This window comes from Protopterus annectens, chromosome 5.part0 (genome assembly GCF_019279795.1).
Source record: "Protopterus annectens isolate FY-2018-M chromosome 5.part0, PAN1.0, whole genome shotgun sequence".
Classification (NCBI taxonomy): Eukaryota; Metazoa; Chordata; order Ceratodontiformes; family Protopteridae; genus Protopterus; species Protopterus annectens.
In genome coordinates this window covers 165833084-165855178 of record NC_056735.1, presented here as the reverse complement: position 1 = coordinate 165855178, position 22095 = coordinate 165833084, and positions in this window count along the sequence as shown.

Below are 22095 nucleotides of genomic sequence, written 5' to 3'. Positions count from 1 at the left end.
AACTGGAGAAATAGCCAAGTAATAGAACACTGGGATGGTTGGGGAGGGGGCTGCTGCAGGGGGGGATAGGAGGTTGCTACAGGAGGGGCTGATTTCAAGGGGGCCTGGTGTATTACCCTGCCTAGTGCCCCATTTGACCATGATCCATCTCTGGTATTTTGCACTGTTTGCTATAAAGTGTCAGAAGCTGGAATGAAACAATGAAGTGTCAGTTGTAAAACATAAGTGCTTTCGTTACATCTTTAGCAATAAAGAACGAAAGTGCTTATTATTTTTTACGATTAACACTTCATTGTTTCATTGCAGCTTCTGATAGTTTACGGTTTTCACTGTTATTTACTGTTAATTAATAACGGTCATATTGCTGAACATGCCAGTGCAGTTCTGTGGATTGTGGACCTCAACTGACGTGGCAGCAGCCTACCTAGGTACATTCTGGGCAGCCATTTATGAAGTAATGTGGCAGCAGCCCACACAGGTACATTCTGGGCAGCCATTTATGAAGTAATGTGGCAGCAGCCCACACAGGTACATTCTGGGCAGCCATTTATGAAGTAATGTGGCAGCAGCCCACACAGGTACATTCTGGGCAGCCATTTATGAAGTAATATGGCAGAAGCCAACACAGGTACATTCTGGGCAGCCATTTATGAAGTAATGTGGCAGCAGCCCACACAGGTACATTCTGGGGAGTCATTTATGAAAAAAACAACAGTAAAAATAATAATAATGATGATACAATAAGACTTAATGCAGTCAATAAACTGGAATAATGTTGACCCTGCTGCTACTGTGTTTTTAGAAGATGTTAATACAGTTTCTTCTTTGCCTTAAGTCTTCTTTTTTTCATTACTGCAAACTGGCCCAGGATTTTTTAGATTTTTAAAAGTCATGCAAGAAAGATTAATTTATTTAAAAGCGCAATTAAAAATACTGTGTGATATTTATTCTTCTTACAAAAAAGTTGCTCGAGTTAGGTTGTTTATTATTATTATTATTTTTCAAGGTGCCCAGTTTTTGTTGCACTTCTATTTTATTTAATTCAAAAAATGAAAAAAAAATGCAGCAGGTTGAGCTTGAAAGTGGTAAACAGTTTTTTCTCACAGTTCTTATTTATAAATCAAAACTTCAAAGCTCAAAGGATAAAGCCAAAAATGTAATGGGTTGGGAAAAAGGTCAAAGGTCCAGAATCAGGGACACATTTTAAGTATAACATTGTTCTTATATGCTTGCTTGCTAGAATAACAGATTTTGCATTAGCATGCATTTCCTAAAGGATATGAAGTCTAGAAGTCTGAAACTCAAACATCTATCATTATTTAAGTTTTGTAATTTTCATAAATTTGCCAGAAAACCACAAATCTTGTAAGGAACAGACCAAAATATGACACATAATCAGGGACAGACAGACGTATGCTCTGATTTCTCATCTTCTTAGGGCAAGAATCAGGGAGAAAGAGTGTGAAAGGCTCAAAATCATGGGCAAATTTAAAGTTCTACTCCTGTCAGCAAAGCAATAGATGAAGGTACAACAGTTCACACTGCATTACCTTGAGTTGGCCAAGCCTTTTGACACAATCACTTACTCAGGTGTAGTAGAAAAGCTGGACTGCCAACTGGCTCACAGAATGCAGAACTCAAAATAGGGAAGGCTACCTCTAGAAAAAGTCCAGTCACCAGTGCAGTCCCCCAGGATCCGGTGCTGAGACTTTTCCTGTTTGGTACCTACTTTTTGATTGTAAAAGCAAATGCCAAAGGGCTTTGACTGACTAAGTTTGAGATGACTGCAAGCTAGGAGCAGTTATTGAATCCCAAAATGACTTAACTGTCATGCAGGTAGGTTTGTCCCTAACAATAACTGGTGCCAGAATCATGAATTGAAACTAAACTCTAAAAATACATTATTGTATCCTTTGGGAAGTCATCTACCTGAGGGAACTATCAAACTGACAATACCCCCCTGACAGTTGACCCAGTTATTTGGCATTTAGGAACCTATGTGGTCAGTGATCTAATGTTCGACCAACATGTGCCCAATGTGATAATAAAGTGTTTCTATATTGCACAGTTTATGAGCAAAATGATTGGGACTAGATCTAGAAATGTTACTGTTCACCTTTACGAAGGCCTCATTAGGTCAATCATTTTGTATAATGCCACTTTGGCATGTATCTGTCCAGATATGTAACAACTGGAATGCCACAGAGTTACTAAAAGGATATAAGTCCTAAACAATAGGTCTTGCATGGGCCACCTCCTAGCCTTATTACTATACTCTGTATCCTACAGAGTGCTAAGAGGTGACAGGTGTCTGGCATACAAGGCATCCTCCAACCCAGTACTGATAGACCTACTGAACATCAGCAAGTTAAATGGCATCAGAAATACTCAGCTCAGGTATCTAAACAGAATGGTGTGGAGAGATGGATAATATATCACAGAGGATACCACTGTTCCAGAACAGACTCTCCATTCATGTAAAACAAAGCTCATCCTTGTCCATATTCAAATGCGACTTGGATGTAAGGATGGGTAATAGAAAATGCACCCTAAGCTTTACCCTCATGCTTTTAATGGATAGAGATAGTTCCGAAATACTGCATCCCTTACACAGGTCCCCTCAAATTATGTATGTTTTGATCACAGTTATTCTCACTAGGGCTAATATACAATTATCAGTCATGGGAGGGGTAAGACCAATCATGGAAATGGTCATTCAGGCACCAAAAGGGAAATGGGATAAACTTAAAATGGCCTCCAAGTGAACCTATGTTGTGGTAGTAAATAGTTTTAAAAAATTGCCCTTTTTAAATCACTAAGTGCCCCTTTCAACCCCCCCGCCCCACCCCCACCCAAGGCTTCAACAACCTTCAGCACTTCTGATCTGTTGAGAAGTAGGGCTTGTTCTGAAATACGAACAGCTCCAGTCTGCAAGAGGGAAGCCAGACCCTCAATGGGACAAAGACAGTCACCTTCAGTAGCAAGCTGATGGAGAGGTACAAGTAAGAACACAAGCTCCCTCACAGCTACTTGGATGCATCCTCCAGTCATCTCTATTTCTTTCTCTCTCTCTCTGTCTCTCTCTCTCTCTCTCTGTCGCTCTCTCTGTCTCTCTCTCTCTCTCTCTCTCTCTCTCTCTCTCTCTCTCTCTCTCTCTCTCTCTCTCTCTCTCTCTCTCTGTCTCTCTCTGTCTCTCTCTCTCTGTCTCTCTCTCTCTCTCTCTCTGTCTCTCTCTCTCTCTGTCGCTCTCTCTGTCTCTCTCTCTCTCTCTCTGTCTCTCTCTCTCTCTCTCTGTCTCTCTCTCTCTTTCCCTTGGTGCAATCAGGGTCCTCCATTCATTCTTGATGCAGACAGGGCTCCTTTTCAAGAATGTATGACTCAAGACCCATATTAGGAGGGTTTGATGGCCAGCAGGCACGGGCAGAAAAATAAGTATTAAAAAATAAATAAATAAGGGCAGGGATGTAAAGACATTCAGTGCACTGTGTTGTATTGCATAGTGCAAATTAGCAGGGGTAGTGGCAACATGCAGGATGTGGGTGATTATAAGACAAATAATAGTGTGTGCAAGAGGATAAGTAGCACGGGGTGCAGTACAAGTGATGAATGCATAATGACATGTAAATGAGGAACTCCATATAAATAAGCCACATAGAGTATGCAAATGATGACACCCAAAATGGCAGACCAATATAGAAATGTACAAACTGAGTACACTTCACTACAAAGCAGACCATTTTTTTTTTATATGAAAGTCATGGTCTGCATGAGGGGGACAATGTTTGGATTAGCAGCAACAATAGTTCATTGACACAGATTGTTGGCCACCATCAGAGCCATTGCCCCTAGTGCTGTACATCACAGTCATCCATGAAAACGGTGAAGGTGCAAACAACACCTGACTTATGACTGACTCACTAAAAGCCAAATTTCGAGCCATTTTTGTGTGGGCAAGGAGGCTGCAAGGGACCTTGTGGAACTTTGTCACCCATGAGTGTAATCAAGGAAGACACATGGTCTAGCAATTCTTATGCATAATAAGGTATGTGTAGCTACAGGGATCTTTCAGTGGCCCACTGATGACACTTTAGAGATATTGCAGGCATTAAACATCATGAATCTTGAAGCAGTTCCTTGGCATTGTGTTACAGCATGTGAAGAAATGCATCATATTCCCAAGGATGACAGATTAGACAGCCAACGCCATGCATGCATTTTATGACATAGCAACATCATAAGAGCATTGTATGACATAGCTTATTTTCCTGAGATCCTGGTAGCCATAGATTGCATACATATTGCCATCAAAGCCTCACTTGGTTCAGACGGACTATGATATTTAATGGAAAGTGTTCTTACTCCCTTTACTTCCAGGTAGTCTGTAATGCCCAGTGCATTATTTGTAATGCATCCATGTGTCATCTAAGCAGTTACCAGAATCTGGCACATGTCATACCAATATCAAAAGTTCTTGCAAAGGGATTCTCCACATGGTCACCTAGTTGGTAGGTGTACGCATATACTGGAGACATAGGTCAGTACACACAGGTACCTTGCAAGCGTAGAGAAGGCCAGTAGAATATGTTGTTTGTAGCATGGTGCATATAATGCTGCATAAGCCCTAGATCCCTGGTTCATAAAAATTATCTGTAACCCTCCAACAATTCAGGAAATGACATATACTGCAGCACATGCAGAAATATCCAATATTGTAGAACATGTGTTCTGACTAATCAAGGAATGCTTCCATTGCTAGACATTGCAGTACAGTGCACTCCATACATCTGCAGCAAAATTTGTGTTGTATGTACCAAGCTACATAGCATGGCATTGTGCAAACAGATGACCAGCAGGTAAATATCTTGGCAGGGCATTTCATGCCAGTTGTACCAGCAGCAGAAGAGCAGGGTGAAGGGTCAGAGGAAAAGCATGCAGCAGCAGCAGTCTCACAGCTGATGTAGAGGTGAGCACAATGCAGAACAGCGCTGGCAAAGAAGTGGTGTCTGTCCCACAACTATGGGCCATGACACAAATGACACAGAACAAAACAATGCATGCATTGTCATGCCCAGGCAGTACAGGGACTAGCCACACTGTGCATCAGACATAACCATACTCACTCATGTTAGTTAAGGAATGGGCAGAGGACAGTCATCATCACTAGGGCAGGCAGAGAGGACATAGGGACAGATGAAAGAAGCACTATGATATAGGACAGGATCATGGGAGTCATGGAAGTTGGACATGGCAGCCACATACTCTGGGAGATTATGTACAGTCAAAGATCATATTTTCCAGTGGTCGGGTTAATGCTCCCATGATGTAACCATTGATAGTATACACTGTGTTGGCTTACAGTGTCAGGGCCTGATGTGGTCCATGTTAGAAAAGGGGTAGAAACATAGGACTATCAGCATTCACCCTGACTGGGCATACTGTGTGTTGAAACCGATGACCATTATTATCCTTAACTGGTCATTGTCCACAACAAGGTTGGCAGATTATATACCTCCAGGAAACAGGGCAGTGGTTGAAATATGGTAACATGCACTAGCAGCCTGATAAGGTTCCCCAAGTGTTGAGCTGGAGGAGCTCTGTTGCACATGCCCTGGATGATACCCACAGCTGGGACTGGCAGACAATGTGCCACAGATGACAGAGATGCCATCTCTTCAATGGGCTGTTAAGTCTGATGGGAATGGTCTAAGGTTGACCTCCCTGTTTCATGACCCTCAAATGCCCATGGAAGACATGATCTGTGGATATTAACCAATGGCAGCTACAATATGTGTCAGGGAGGTACCAGTGAGGCATCATTTGTCCCCAGAAACTTCAGCAGCGTGATATGCTCCCTGCCCCAGTACTCTGTGTCACTCTACATTTGACACGTTTTTCCATAATCTACAGAGTCCACTTACCATCCCCACAGTAGTTTGGATAGCAGCCAGTCATGCCAGAATCACTGACCTGTACATTTACTGGTCAATGACAGGTGTTGTAGCCATATCAAGAATGGCTCTGGAGTCATAGCAGCACCTAACTCCCTGTGTCTATCCCCTATGGTAGGTTATGTACATCTCAGAGGTGGTGATGATTCTGGCATCCATGTGTGCTTGGATACAGACAAAGCCTATGAGAAACTCTTAGTAAAAAAATATCCCCCGTGCCCTGATGAGGTCATGTGCTCAGCCCGTACCTCCACAGAGGCTTCTGTAATGGTAAATGTGGATGACTACTCCTGTGTTGCAGACACTACCACTGTGTCATCGGGCTATACCACTTGTATATTGCTGTCATCATCAGCAACAGATGTGTTGTTGATGTCCGCCCTATATTGAGCTATTGTGCTGGATATTCTACCAGTGGAGCTAATGAAAGCATGAACACATATGACACATTTATCTGCCAACATACATAAGCCCCTATAATCTATGTGACATGCATACTACTACACATTAAAATACAGCCACAGCTTACTTTGACAGATGCACCTCGCCATGCAGGTTGTTGCAGTTGCACACCATAGGTGCCTGAAAAGACACATATATGCAGGTAGGCTTTAAATGTAAACTGCAGTGAACTGTGCTGAACTGTACCTTAATGGATATTACTAACCAGGTGCTTCCCTAACTGGCACAAGGTTTGTTACTATCAACCCATCTCCTACATCCAAGTCACCCCTGGCTGGCAAATGGGTCTGCCCCCTGTGGTGGACCTGTCTTCCACAAAGTCCTCTACCTTTTCCTTTGATATTATTAATCCTTCACTGAACCTGTTACAGAGACTATAATGGCCACCCACATAAGTCACATACTGCACAAGTTCTGGTTCCAGTAATACACACCACCTTTGCCCTGGAGACCTGCAGTAGCAATTAATTCTCCTGGGTAGTAAACTTCTCCAGATAATGCCATTCTTGAGTGGATATGTCAGTACCTGAACACCTGCGGGTGAAACATGTCAGTCAGTGTGTACATATGGTATGTTGTGGTGCTCCTATGCCTATGGCCACATCCACCATTTAAGCTGTTTATTAGCCACACATTTTGCCATCTGTATCATTCAGCTATTATTTTCACTACAACCCTATTTCAAACAAAGGTTGCAAAGGCCACAATCTATAAGCTACATGTCATTTGAGCTTGTACCTTCAGGTTACAAGAACCATCCTTTCTTCTGAGAATAATATATTAAATCTTGTTTTTCGCACTTGTGTCTTTTTACAGTTACCAGTTGCTCTTAAGATGAGCATTAATTTCACACTTCGCTGTCCTCTTTCTATAAAATAAGTTTGTTGAGACAAAGTCTTTTCACTTTATAACACATGAAACCACAGACTAGACTGTCTGTACCAAGATGAGCTGCACCAACAAAAATACAGTCTTCAGTCTCTGTACTTCTTTACATAAATATTATGTTAGCAAATATTAATACAGCATGTTACCCAGTACTGAATTCAGAATTATATGAATATGCATGTATAAATAACAGTATTTATATATCTGAATTTCTCTTGACTGTCTGGACAGTCTAAATAGCACTAAATACAGAATAAACCCAAAGAAATGCCAAATATAATGCATTCAGGATTCCAGAAGTGTCACAATACCAAGATTTAAATTATTTTATGTATCATCCACACACACATACACACTCTCACACACACACACACACACACACACACACACACACACACACACACACACACACACACACGGACACACGCACACGCACGCACACACACGCGCGTTCCCCTACTTTCAAGGAGGTTTTTAAGGTTAAAACTTATTCCTAAGAGAAGGGACTGTCATTTTGGAGTAAGTCTCGTCACAACCTTCAGTAAGGACAGTGAGATGGTGAGATTTATTCTTTATAAGAATTGGGAATTTATTTTCAATGACAAAATGTTGACAGATAAACTAGGACCTTTGCCCAAATTAGTGTTTAGAAAAGGTTTCAACCTTAAAAACCTCCTTGAAAGTAGGGGAACGACTAGCTTTAATAGACACATAGGTATGGCTACATGTGGTAACTGGAGGATGTGTAAATTTATGAAAGTAGGTGAAACTTTTTGTATAAATGAGAATAAATATAGGGTGAAGTTGAAACTGCATTGTAACTCTAAACAAGTAGTGTATATTGCCAGGTGCTTAAATTGTCCAGCATTTTACATGGGTAAAACTGAGGGTAGGCTCCGTGAGAGAGTATACGAACACACCCATGCAATAGATATAAATAAAATTGATAACTCCTTGGCAAGACACACAGCTTTAAATAATGGCCATAGGTTCTCATTTAAAGCGATTGACCAAGTACAAACAGATCGCACAGGTGGCCCCTTTAACTTACTACTTGAAGAACGAGAATTGGCGTGGCAATTCAGGCTTAACGCATTCTCGAGTCCGGGGCTTAACAACACCTGCAATATAGCCTGCTATTAAAACTTAGACGTCTGAAAAGATGAATAAATTTCAGACTGCTTACCTTTAAACTATAATCTATTCCTTCAGCATGTATTAAGTGAATATTTGGAATACTTGGTGAGTTTTCCACACTTTAAATACACATCAAATACATACAATAACACAAAATAACAACAACAACACGACACTGTGAAACGTAGGTGTGTATTCATACACACATACATATTTTTTTTATTCAATTTTATTTCTTATTTTATCTTTTATTCAATTTTACATAATTGAATTTTATTGTGTGGTTGAGTAAAATTCATGAAGGGAATTGAAGTAAACACCAGTTTGGTTTCAACTTGTATGTAAAATCTCCTTATGTTAAGAATATGTTGTGACGTGGATAACAGCTGATTTTAGAATCATGTGACTTGTTTTACTATTTAAACTTGAGTGTTAAAACTGATTTGGTATTATCTGATGAAGTTGCTGTATAACAGCAACGAAAAGCGCTTCATAATAAACGTGCATAGTTTTTCAACTTGACATCTGGTCGGATTTGTTGGATATTTGTTTGTTTGGTTGTCAGTAGTTCCTTTTACCAGTTCGTATTCAGTGTTTCATATGGCATCTGGGGCATCCAACAGTCTGAGCAGTCCTAACTTATTTGGTTCACAACAACTTCAAACTAATATGATGAATCTTACAGCCTTAATTAACGTTTTAAACCAAAGAATGGACACTTTTGCTTCCCGCCTAGATAAGGTGGATGAATCAATGTCACAACAACTTTCTTTTCAGAACGCTGACTTTCAAGTAACTCACAGTCATTGGTTGAGTTCAGTAGAAATGCTGAGAACAGCACCGGATACTAACGGCTTAACCGAATCCGTTAACTCAACTACAACTGATGCTACTATAACACCGGCTCAACGTTCACCAAGTAACACCACGGCTACTAATTCAGTTAACTCTAACCAACAAGGGAACTTAGAGATTCGCAATTTGGGGCTTATTGGCACTCCAAAGTTCAGTGACTGGGTTAAAGACACCACTAACATGTCTTTTAGCGTTGGCTCGAACCAGGAGCAACCGGCTGACAATAGCGGAAACAACCAGGTTAGTTCCCATTCTTTAAATGAGAAACTAAAATTATTTGATTCTAAGCTACTTAAATTAAAGAAACTACAACTGGAAGTAGCTTATTTTAAAGAATGTCTCAGTCAATGTGTAGTCCCGAAGGGGTTACGTTTTCACCAGTACCCCACCTGACTTGTAGCTGATTCTTTATTTCACTTAGAGCTAAACTCCTTGTTTGACCAGCAGAGGTTTGATTTGATGCAACTAATGATAAAACATTACACTATTCAAATAGATATGCTTATGAATGAAGTTTCAACTTTGAATGGTGACATTATTATAAATACAGATTTTCTCAGGTATAAATACGACTACGAACAATGTTTCTCAAGTATTGATCAACTACTAGATAGACTGAAGTTCAATAAAAATAGGAAAATGAACAGAGACCAGATGGCTTATGACAATGGTAATGCTTACCCTAGACCATCTCCAGCACAAGTAAATGGTTCTTTTAACACCAGTACCTCAATTCAACAACAAAGTAACAATAACTATGATGAGGTCACTTGTGCTGAAGTAGACCAGAACGCAATAAGACGGAGTGAACGTATCCGGAGCTACAACAATAGCCGTGGGGTCATCGACCAACAAGGAGCACCAGGTCGAGATGCAACTGTAAATGCTCACGGTTCAAATTTTCAGAATGCCAATTCCACAGGTACAATCCCGAAGAAACAGTTCAACCAGAACCAGAAGAACAAATAGCGCAACAACAGATGCAAAAGATAACACATAATGGTTCTCCTGCATTAAATATCATTACAAACACTGCAGGGGACTTCAATATTTTTAACTTTTCATCCATAATGATTGACCCAGTCCTTATTAACTTACTTACTAAGGGAAATACCTTTGTTCCCAGTAAACCTTTGAATTTGGTTCAATCAATTATGGACTTGAAGTTGTTTATTAGGAAATTAAACCTGACTGTACTTTTTGGCAATGCTGTTAACATGAACCACGAGTTGAGAGTTTCCAGTACATTTAGTCCTCCTCTACACCCAACTCTATAGACATTTGAGCATGTTTGTGAACTTGATTTTAGACACCTTTCAAATTCCTTTGGTTCCTGTAAAAGTAAAAAGAACTGTAATGTAACCCTAAATGAACAGTTAGCACTACAAATGCTGAGATCCTCTAAAGTGAGGGTAGTTAAACCTGATAAAGGTGGGAGATTAGTGGTTTTTGACCAAGCTGACTACAACTATAGAATGCAACAACTTTTAACCAATGAAGCGTATTCTAAAGCTTCATTAAATGAGGTTAACACAGCCAATAGTCATATAAAAGGTTACCTCAATGACTTATTTATTGAGGCAACAATAGATATTGATACCGTTAATTACATGTCTATGCCCTGGCCTAGGACTCCTGTTATGTTCGGCATTCCCAAAATACATAAAGACTTAGCAAACCCACACATGAGACCCCTAATTGATGGAAGAGGTTCAATTACATATCCATGTGCAAAAGTAGTGGACACTATTTTAAAGAAATACCTTGTGTCTGAACCTTAAGTTAGTAGAGATTCTTGGTCATTCTTACAAAAAATCAACAACCTTGACTTCAATGGTGATTATAATTTTTTGACCATTGATGTAAAGGACCTCTGCACTTCTATCCCACACTTGGAGGGGATAGAAAGGGTTAGTCTTATGCTTAAATCGAAGAATGCACCAACACAAGAAATAACTACTGTTGAATTTTTATTGGACATCATCCTTACAAATAATTATTTTATGTTTAACAACGAATTCTATTTACAAAAGCGTGGTGTAGCAATGGGTTCACCTTGTGGAGCCAGTTTTGCTAACTTAGTGATGGCATACTGGGAAAAGGAATACATCTTTAATAACACTTACCACATGACGAACCTCATTTTCTACACACGCTTTTTGGATGACATATTTGTTATTTTTCAGGGTGAGAATATACAGGCTCATAGTTTTGTCTTATACCTAAATTCTATGACAGAGTTCTTCAAGTTCACAGCTAACTTTAATAATAACACTATTGAATATCTTGATGTCAGGTTGACAAAATATATAGTCAACGATAGATATGTGTCAAATATTTTTAGGAAAGATACTTATTATAATTCTTTTCTTCACTTTTCAAGTAGCCACCCCTTTTACCAAAAATGTTCTGTAGTAAAGGGTCAGTTAATTAGAGCAGCTAAGATGGTTACACTTGAGTCTGATTTCCGCGAGAAATGTGAATGCTTGAGTTCTATGTTCCAACACCGGGGTTGCCCTGAACATCTAGTTCAATCTTTAGTAGTGGAGGTGGTCAGAAAAAGACAAAATGGACAGACTGAACCAATTTTAAGGGACAGAAGTCAATGAAATATTGTCGAACACTGCCCTAATGTTGGTGTTAGGGTAAACGAGGTTTCTAACATAGAACAACTTATTCCTAAGAGAAGGGACTGTAATTTTGGAGTAAGTCTTGTCACAACAATCAGTAAGGACAGTGAGATGGTGAGATTTATTCTTTATAAGAATTGGGAATTCATTTCCAATGACAAAATGTTGACAGATAAACTAGGACCTTTACCCAAATTAATGTTTAGAAAAGGTTTCAACCTTAAAAACCTCCTTGAAAGTAGGGGAACGACTAGCTTTAATAGACACATAGGTATGGCTACATGTGGTAACTGTAGGATGTGTAAATTTATGGAAGTAGGTGAAACTTTTTGTATATATGAGAATAAATATAGGGTGAAGTTTAAACTGCATTGTAACTCTAAACAAGTAGTGTATATTGCCAGGTGCTTAAATTGTCCAGCATTTTACATGGGTAAAACTGAGCGTAGGCTCCGTGAGAGAATATACGAAGACACCCACGCAATAGATATAAATAAAATTGATAACCCCTTGGCAAGACACACAGCTTTAAATGATGGCCATAAGTTCTCATTTAAAGCGATTGACCAAGTACAAACAGATCGCAGAGGTGGCCCCTTTAACTTACTACTTGAAGAACGAGAATTGGCGTGGCAATTCAGGCTTAACGCATTCTCGAGTCCGGGGCTTAACGACACCTGCAATATAGCCTGTCTATTAAAACTTAGAAGTCTGAAAAGATGAATAAATTTCAGACTTCTTACCTTTAAACTATAACCTATTACTTCAGTATGTATTAAGTGAATATTTGGATACACATCAAATACATATAATAACACAAAATAACAACAACAAAATGACACTTTGAAATGTAGGTATTCATACACACATACATATATTTTTTTTTATTCAATTTTATTTCTTATTTTATCTTTTATTCAATCTTACATAATTGAATTTTATTGTGTGGTTGAGTAAAATTCATGGAGGGAATTGAAGTAAACACCACTTTGGTTTCAACTTGTATGTAAAATCTCCTTATGTTAAGAATATGTTGTGACGTGGATAACAGCTTATTTTAGAATCATGTGAGTTGTTTTACTATTTAAACTTGAGTGTTAAAACTAATTTGGTATTATCTGATGAAGGTGCTGTATAACAGCAACGAAAAGCGCTTCATAATAAATGTGCATAGTTTTTCAACTTGGCATCTGGTCAGATTTGTTGGATACTTGTTCATAAACAGAGGAAGACCACATCCTCTCATAGGCTTATGAGGTAACTTGGGACTTGCTTACATGTAGTTTTGGATTCGGATTCATCAAAAATGAGGAATAAATTAAACCTAGTGCTCTTATAAATTGCAGTGGAATCAGAGACTTATTGTCTGTTTTAAGAAAGTAATGGATTAACTGTATACCTTTTTCTGGGGTTTCTAACTATAACTGCAAGATAGTAGGGTATACAATCACCTGTTCATAATGTCAGTCCTTTTACATAGATAAAAGCAGCAAGATACCAACAAAAACTTGTACAAGCACATTTATTCTACAAGAAATGTGATAATACAAAAGGTATCTGCATTCTATGAAATATATAGACTTTCAGGATGTATATTTTATGTACTGGATTAAGACTTCTGTTAGACATGCAAAATTAGAAACTACATTAGAAGTAAGAGAATAACGCTGGCAAACTGTTGTGTGCAGTGGTGTTTATAGGATTAAATGAAGTGATAAGTCTCTAACATCTGCTTGAAGAAATGCCACTGAAGCAATGATGTTTGTAAATTCTTTTCAAACTGCAGGTGTTGTCTGATTTAGAAGTTGTTTGGTTTTGCTATAAACATGGGTATAGTTTTACATTTCAGTAACAGTCCAATAAAACTATGATAGAGAAACTTCTTACTGTCCATTGTATTTTATTTGGTTTGTTTTTAATAAATATCTTTATCTGACCTTTAATGTGATTTATTGTTTCATTTGGTTTCACATTTTCAGAAAATATCACCATGATTCAGGCATGCACACAGACTTCTATGATGTTCCTGACAACTAACACACAAAAAATAATTATTCCAGTACAGCAGATTGATTTTCTCAGTAAAGTCTGCAAACACTATCTAGCAAAAAGCAGTGGACCAAGCCCTTCAAAGAGTTGTATTACCAGAATTGCATCCTGACAATAGAAGAGAATGATAAAAAACATACAGAAGTTAAATAAGATGCTAGATAAGCTAAAAAGAGTATAGAATTCAAGTACACAAGACAGAATTATATATATTTTTTTCAATGACAAGACTTTGTATTGTAGGCATATAATTAAAAACTGGGCAAATGCATTGTAATTAAGGGTACATGCTGTGCTGCAGGAAGCAAGACTTCAAATGCATCACACCTGAGGTCATACTTAACCCCGAGAAACTACTATCTTAAATTTCTGTGGACTTCTCAGTAGTATTGCACTCATTAGAGATACTGCTTCAAAACAAATCTGCCTGAAAATGGGGAGGGGGGGAGTTGTGAACATAGCTTCAGATCTAGAGTATAAAATATCAGCTGTGCTGGACATGGCACTTATTCAGTATTTTTTTCAGTTAAGTTAGCACACAGTATTTATTCTTCTTAAGAAAATGGCATTGTTTTATTGCACAAACTAAAGAAAGGCCCATATGAGAAAAGGGTTGGACTACTTATGGATTACAAGTCACTGATAACCCTTCGTAACCCCCAAAAATGGGGTATCCATGACTTCCAAGATGGCTGCACACAGATCAACAACTTAATTTCAGCTCTCCCAGTGTAAAAAATTAAACTGAGAAATAGCTAGTAATTCTGCAAGCATGAGTAAAATTCAGTTACTGGCTAGTAAGTGAACTGCATTGATGCTAGCAAAAATGAAATTTAGATAACCCTGAAAAAAAACGAGCTAGAAAAGGTGAAAAAAACACTGCCTTGGAAGAATCCTGCAGCATTCAGAAAAAGCTGTTCAAGCACCAACTATGGTATGATGTCTTGCAGTAATTTAGTGGAAAAATAAATCAACTTTACTCAGAGCCAATGAAATTAAATGAAACATTGAAGGAGTATATCAACTCAGACAAAAGGCTAGAAAAGTTGAAGACATTTTAACTAGCTAGTCAGATGAACTGATAAAACTGCAAAAATTAGAGGTTAGCATGAAGGAAAGGCTGGCTGAGTATGAGACTTCTCAAGAAAAGCTGTTTCAAAAAAACTATTAGATTTAGAAAGACAAAGCACACAGAGAAAATCTGAGATGCTGTACCAGAGCAATTAGAAGGAAAAGACTGTATTAATTTTATGAAAACAGAAATAAGCAGCTGGACTAGTATCCCACAGAAAGATTTGTTAATTGAAAGGTCACATTAACTGAATGTTCCAGACTTGGCCATGAAAAAGCAGCTGAGACCTGTATTAGTAAAGATGCAATCATACCAGCAGAAACCATTGATCATGGCAAAACTCTGGTAGAAGGACAAAGTATTAAAAATTGAGACATTATACACTAGTTTATCCCAGTAATTAGGTAATGTTGAGAGGTAGGTGTAGATACTGCATCCATCTCTCTTCATAATACCTTTTTCCTGCAGGATCAAAGTCATTTTTTGATGCAGAATATGTTACAGGGGAAATTCAGAAGTTTATCCAACAAGAAGTGATCCAGCCACAGATGGGACTCTGTTTCTTATTCTCCTGACAATAAAGCTCATACAGAGACCTTTTCCAGTGTCCCAAAGAAAAATGCCTGAGAGACAGAAAAAAAGCACAGGAGTTGACTAGAAGAATCACGAGTACTTTTGACTTGAACTGGAGTCTAGGGTTGGGAGACAGAAATGGAGATGAACAGGAAGAAGGCCAGCAACATCAAAATTAGTGAATAAAATGTGAGACTATAAAGCATAAATCACATTTGTGAAATATGGATTTAGAAGTAAAAGTGGCTGAAAACGACTGGATTTTTGTTGACTTTGTTGAACTTGTTTGGGGACTGACAGGCATATGTCCCACCTCATGTCATTAATGTTTGGAAGGCACTAAAAGGAAGGAGGAAAAAGGTAGCTGTAAGTAAAACATTTTTGTTCTTAACAGTATTTGTATAAAACATTTTATGATATAAATTGCTTGTTGTGTATAAAGTATTTTCAGTAATTGTTACATGTGATAAAGATACTAAAAGTAAACAGATTGTTTTAGTCTAAAAATGTAGGCATTACAATGTAAAAGAGAAGGAAGGCTGGACAAAAGTATATTTAAGTCAATAGGTTTTAATCTTGGGTTGCTGGGGTGGGGGATGGGGTTTTAAAATGCATTGATTATAAGATACAGAGAACTGAAATATTTTCTTTAACTTTTTCAAATGTGAATGTCTGGATTAATGCCCTTTGCCTAATCTAATGATAATTTTTATGTGAATGCAAGTGGGTTTTAAAAATTGAGGGACCAAACTACAGTAAATAGTTTGCTTTAAGTAAATACATGTTCAGTGCTAATTGCGAAATCTGGCACTGAGGGCAGCTTTACATGTTGATCTTATGTTTCCATGGAAACAAGCTAACTAAAGGTGAATGCAATAAATCAAGAGGTCTGGACATTGCTGAGAGAAATGTAAAATTAAAAGGTATAAGGGCAAGCAGTGCAGTAAAAAATATAGTTTTAATTTATTGGATGTGACTAAGAGATATCAGCTTTTCTGGAAACTTAATGCATTAATGCATTTCTAGAACAGTGTATCATTCAGTTTCCTTTAATGATAGCCAGTGCACTTTTTCTTAAGGCTAAAAGTTAATATTTTCTGAAAATAGAGAAGTTGTTTTTCACATCTGGGAGGGAAATAAAGATAAGACAAGAACATACAGCAATTAGTGTAAGTAGAAGCACAGGCTGTAACATGTGTCTTAAAAGAATAACAACAGCCATACAGAATATTATATTCATATAGTAGTAGAAAGTATTCTAAGAACTAAACCAATGTGAGTATGGAGAAAGGAGACTCTGCAAATAAGGAAGATTACAATTAGGGGTACAGAAAGAACAGGCAAGAGGGGGTTGCAATTTACTGGAGAAAACTGGCAAATGAACCAAGTTATTGGTAACAAGTAACTACAGAGGGAAATGTGACATAATGGAAAGATGCCAAGAAGACATTTGGACTGCAGGCTACAGACTGCCACCCCTATCAAGGACTGATATTACAGCATAGTCAAAGAGAAAGGGGTAGGGGAATCCTAAGTGAAAGACCTGTTCTTGTAGAGTTTTTAGTAAAATCTAAAACAGAAGCTGCTGTTACAAAATGGACAATTAGTGGAGCATATAAAATATTGCACATTAACTATAGGAATCAATCAGAGAAGGTTAGAAAAGATTGGCAAGAGAGACTGGATAAGCAATTCACAAGGAAACAATAGTAAGACTTACGTATGGCTCCCACATATGCAACAAAGTATAGAAGACTTAGAATATTTGCTTGGAAGCATTTGCATAGATATTTTTATATCCCTAACAGACTCCAAATAATTTTGACTCGGGTAGATGACAAATGTTGAAGGTGGGGCAAATGTTTTGAGAGTGTAATGACTTGGCAGGCTTTAAAAATTCCATACAGAGTATTCTGTCAGAAATATTGGGTGAGCTAATGGGTGTAACTAAGGAATTTATTTTTTGGCAGGAATACAAGATGTGGATTGCCTAGACATAGTAAGGTCTTGTTAAGTTTAATTCTGGTGGGTACCAAAAAAGCAATTACTAGAAATGGAAATCAAAGTCTAAACCAACTGTATTGAAGTATTGATTATTGTAACAAAGGTAAAATAACTGAAAATAGGATCTTTAGAAAAGGGTAGGACCAAATTACATAGAAAAAATGAAAATTGTGGGAACAATATATGTGAGTAATGTTTTGAAGGAGGAGTGAGGTTTAAGGGAAGACAGGAATTGATCAATTTATGTAATGTTAGATTGTTGACAAATGTGCAAATGTGAATATGTTAACATGGTTTGTTTTCTTCAATATAAATGTATGTTTGCCTGTCAAGTGATAATTCAATGAAGATGTACAAAAAATGTTAGTTTAGGACAGGAATTACTGAGCAGAAACTGTAAGACTGACAAATGCCAAACAGGTGAAAACAGTAATGTTAATACAAGAAATAAGGTACCCCGGGAAGTCATGTTAACCAGTTATGAAATGTTCAAAAAGTAATTGACTTCTGACAGTTACTAGGCAATATAAGTGTGGAAAAATTGCTTAATACATAAGTTGTTTATGCAATTTTCATTAAAAAAATTGTGTTATGTGTTTATATTTTGTTGATTAACCATGACGGCAGACTCACCTAAAATACACCTACTTCAGTCAGGGTCTAGGCCGATGGCACATAGAAAAACATGCAGAGTAAATAATAAAATAACAGTGCACAGTGGGTAATTGTAGCATGAGAAAACAATAAGCAATAATGTTAAAACAAGAATAGTAAGTGATACCAGCTTCAAAGACAATATCAAGAAACAGTCACAATATGTGCAGTAACTATAATCCAAAGAGTTATGCACATAACACTATGAGAATTAGACAGACAAAACTAATAAGAATGTGCTGCCACTTGATTCTAGGAATGCACAAGTCCTTGAAACTATTCACTTTGCACAGCTTAAAACCCATAACTCAGGTGCATAAATGGTTGTAACACAACTATGTGAAACAGTGAAGTTTGCAAGCAAATAAAACAAAAACAACAATAAGAAAAATGCAATTTTGTAAGACAGCAAGCCCCCTCCAACACACATTTGTGGGAGGTTTTTGCCCTTATACCATGTTTCTCTTTTATTATTCTTACTCTTGCTATAGCTCAGGGGAAACAACAGCCAAAAATGGTCAACAAAAATGTCACATTCTTTCTTCAAGAGACAGAAGTATCAGAGAACACCAAAATTATTACAACTTTCAGCTATACTCTGTCGCATATCGTCTACTCAGAGGAGATCTCTGCTTAACATACAAGGCCATGTATAACCCAGAGCTGTTGGACATGCCACACTTAAAGAAATCCCAATCCCTCAGAGCCACATACTCCAGGGATCTAAACCTTGTCATCACAATAAACAAAACATGCTGGAGGGATAGGTCCCTGACCCAGAGACTCCCCAGACTCTGGAATAGACTGTCCATATATGTTAAGCAGAGCGCCTCTTTGGCCCTCTTCAAAAGGAACCTTAATGATTGGATGGTGGATCACCCCGGGGATCACGTCAGTCACCCTGCTAGACAGGGGTCCAAGGAAGTAAATAGTGTGGGAAGAAATAACCAGGGAATTGTTATGGCTAGGCTTGTATAAGCCCTAGGGCCGATAGCCTAGTACCAACCTATGAACCTATGAACAAACAAAAACAAATCACTCTCATATGAAGGAAGAAACAACACACAAGCAATTAAAGTTTCAGCATCTGTAATACAAGAACTCTGGTCTTACACAACAGCACATATGCCTAACTGTACTCTAAAATAGTAACATAAAGGGGTAAGCCTAATTATACTCTAAAATAGTAACATAAAGGGGTAATCTAATCATCATAAAACAATTATAATGCATTAATAATGTTCAAGGAAGCAATGTATAGTTTAGAATAGTGAAGGTAGAATAATAATGTTGGTGTATGTAGTTAAGTTAGTAATCTTTGAAGAGAACATTCAAATAATGTATTTACTCTTTATATATGTTTGTTTAATAACCAAGGCAATAGACCAATCCCAGGGGTTTCATTTCAACTACAGCTCAGAAGAAATACATTAAGACAATTAATATAAAGTCTTGTATCACTTAAAATTAATGCAGTTTACATGATCAGGTATGCCAAAGAACATAAATTGAATTCAGCAATACCTTACTGACAAAGGATACTATGTCTGGCATTGGTGACTTGTCTTTAATTCTGTTTTAAGTTAATAGTGGTCCTGGTATTTAAGAGTAACTGCTCTCAGATGAGCTACACTGTACTGGAAAGCATGATCACTAGACCAGCATTTATTAGTTGGTCTAATAAGAGATGTACTTTTTATAGCAAAAGAAGAAAGGAAGGCACTCAGAGTGCTACCTCTCATGTTAGAGAGTGAAATTGTTCTAGAAACCATAGCTTTAACATGAAGACAAAAACATGTTAACCTTTTGTGCAATAGCTAATCATCCAGCCTTCTTTTACATATGACAGTGATGTTCTCTGCTAAGTCCTAGCAACATAAAGTGATCCATCCTAAACCCTCCTATTGGATAAGACTTAAAGGACACGCATATTCTTTGAAGATAAAATATTTTAGAAACAAACAGTACCCTAGCTAAGCCAATGGACTGTGCTTGCCAATAGTGGTACATATATCTGGGCTCAGAAACCTAGAGAATCTCCAACAAGAACTGCTTAGTGAATTTGTTTCTCAGGTGTTGAACATGGTTCTTCATAGATGGTTTTGAATCCAACCAAATCTTCAAGTACTTGTTTTGTCAGCATTTTCCATTTTGGTGCTAGGTACTCCTGAATAGCCCAGGTACTGGACTGTTCTTTCAGTCTTGTAAGTGTAATAAAGTAGGTCAGCTTTTTAAATTAATTAAACTGAATATACTTGACCCTGGACCACTGGATCAGTACTAAGAAGTCATCTCATAAATCACTGTTTACATACCTACAAATATTTCAGCCAAGGGCACTAATGCCCTTCTAGCCTGCCAATATACCAAAACAGTCATTCCCATAATAAGTGTCTAAGTTGTTCTTGCAAATATCTAAACCACTGCTTTCTTTAATATAATTTTATAGTCTATTCCATGCATCAGCTGCTCTCTCAGAGACCCAATTAGTACATCTGTTATTCCTAAGTAATTTCCTTCAAAGGTGTCTTATAATTCTGTACTAGTCTTTAATAACCCCAAACATTCCCTGAGGTAGTTGTCTCTAAATGGTCTATATACCTAAATAAGGTCTTCTATTAAACATCTATATGATAATCTGTACAAATTCAGATAGTCTAGTCTTTCATAATAACTTAAACTGTCACATCAATGAATGCCCTTGGTACATTTCTGCTGTGCTATTTCCGATTTACTTGTACTAGTTTTCTTATAAAGTTTCTGTATTATTATTCCATAGTCTAATTTGAGTCTAATGTAGCTTACAAACAATGATTACCCCCAGATTCAGCAAATATCTGTGCAGGAATAGCTTATTCCTGCACAGAAGTGGCTGTTCCCGTGCAGCACAGCAGCGCGCCATGCATATTTATGAAGACACGGGGGTGTGTACCAGCACAGGGGGCATGGCTGAGAGCAGTGCTCTCACAATACACATGCCCCCTGCACACCAGAATTGCCATATGGCAACTTAAAAAGAGCGAGAGATCGCTCGTCACACCTCTCAACCCATTAGAGTAAGAAATCTGGCGAAAGGGGGACAACTTTTAAATATTCCTAATACAAACTTAGAAAGTTGATAGAATAACAGGTTTTGCATTAGCATGAATCATAGGTTCATAGATTCATAAGTAGGTACTAGGCTTTTGGCCCAAGGGCCTAAGTAAGCCTAGCCAACAAGGTTCCCTGGCTTATGCCACCCAAGAAAGTTAATTTCCTGTGCCCCTGTCGAGCAGAGCCACAGAAGTGATCCCCTGGGTGTATTTCCTATTTCCCATCCACTCATCAAGATTTTTCTTGAAGAGTGCTAATGAGGAACTTTGCTTGACATAGATGGGTAGGTTGTTCCAGAGTATAGGAAGTCTCTGGGACAGGAATCTATCCCTCCAGCATGCCCTGTTTATTGAGGTGACAAGGTTTAGGTCCCTAGAGTGTGTAGCTCGGAGGGAGTGCAATTTCTTAAGGTGTAGTATGTCCAACAGCTCTGGGTTTAACATAGCTTTATATGTTATGCAGAGATCTCCTCGGAGTAGGTGATATGCTACAGAGTAAAGCTGGAGTCTTTGCGATGGTCAGTGTAGGGCATCTGTTTGAGGCCAGTAATTATCTTTGTGAGGTACTTCTGTGGCCTTTCCAGCTGCTGCAGATGTCTTGTGAGGTACATTCCAAAAGGGGTGTTGTACTCTATGATGAGTTTAATGAGTGCCAAGTAGAGGTGAACAATGACCTCTTTTTTCCTGGAGGAGAACCCTTTTGTGATGAGGTGTGCCACATAGAAGGATTT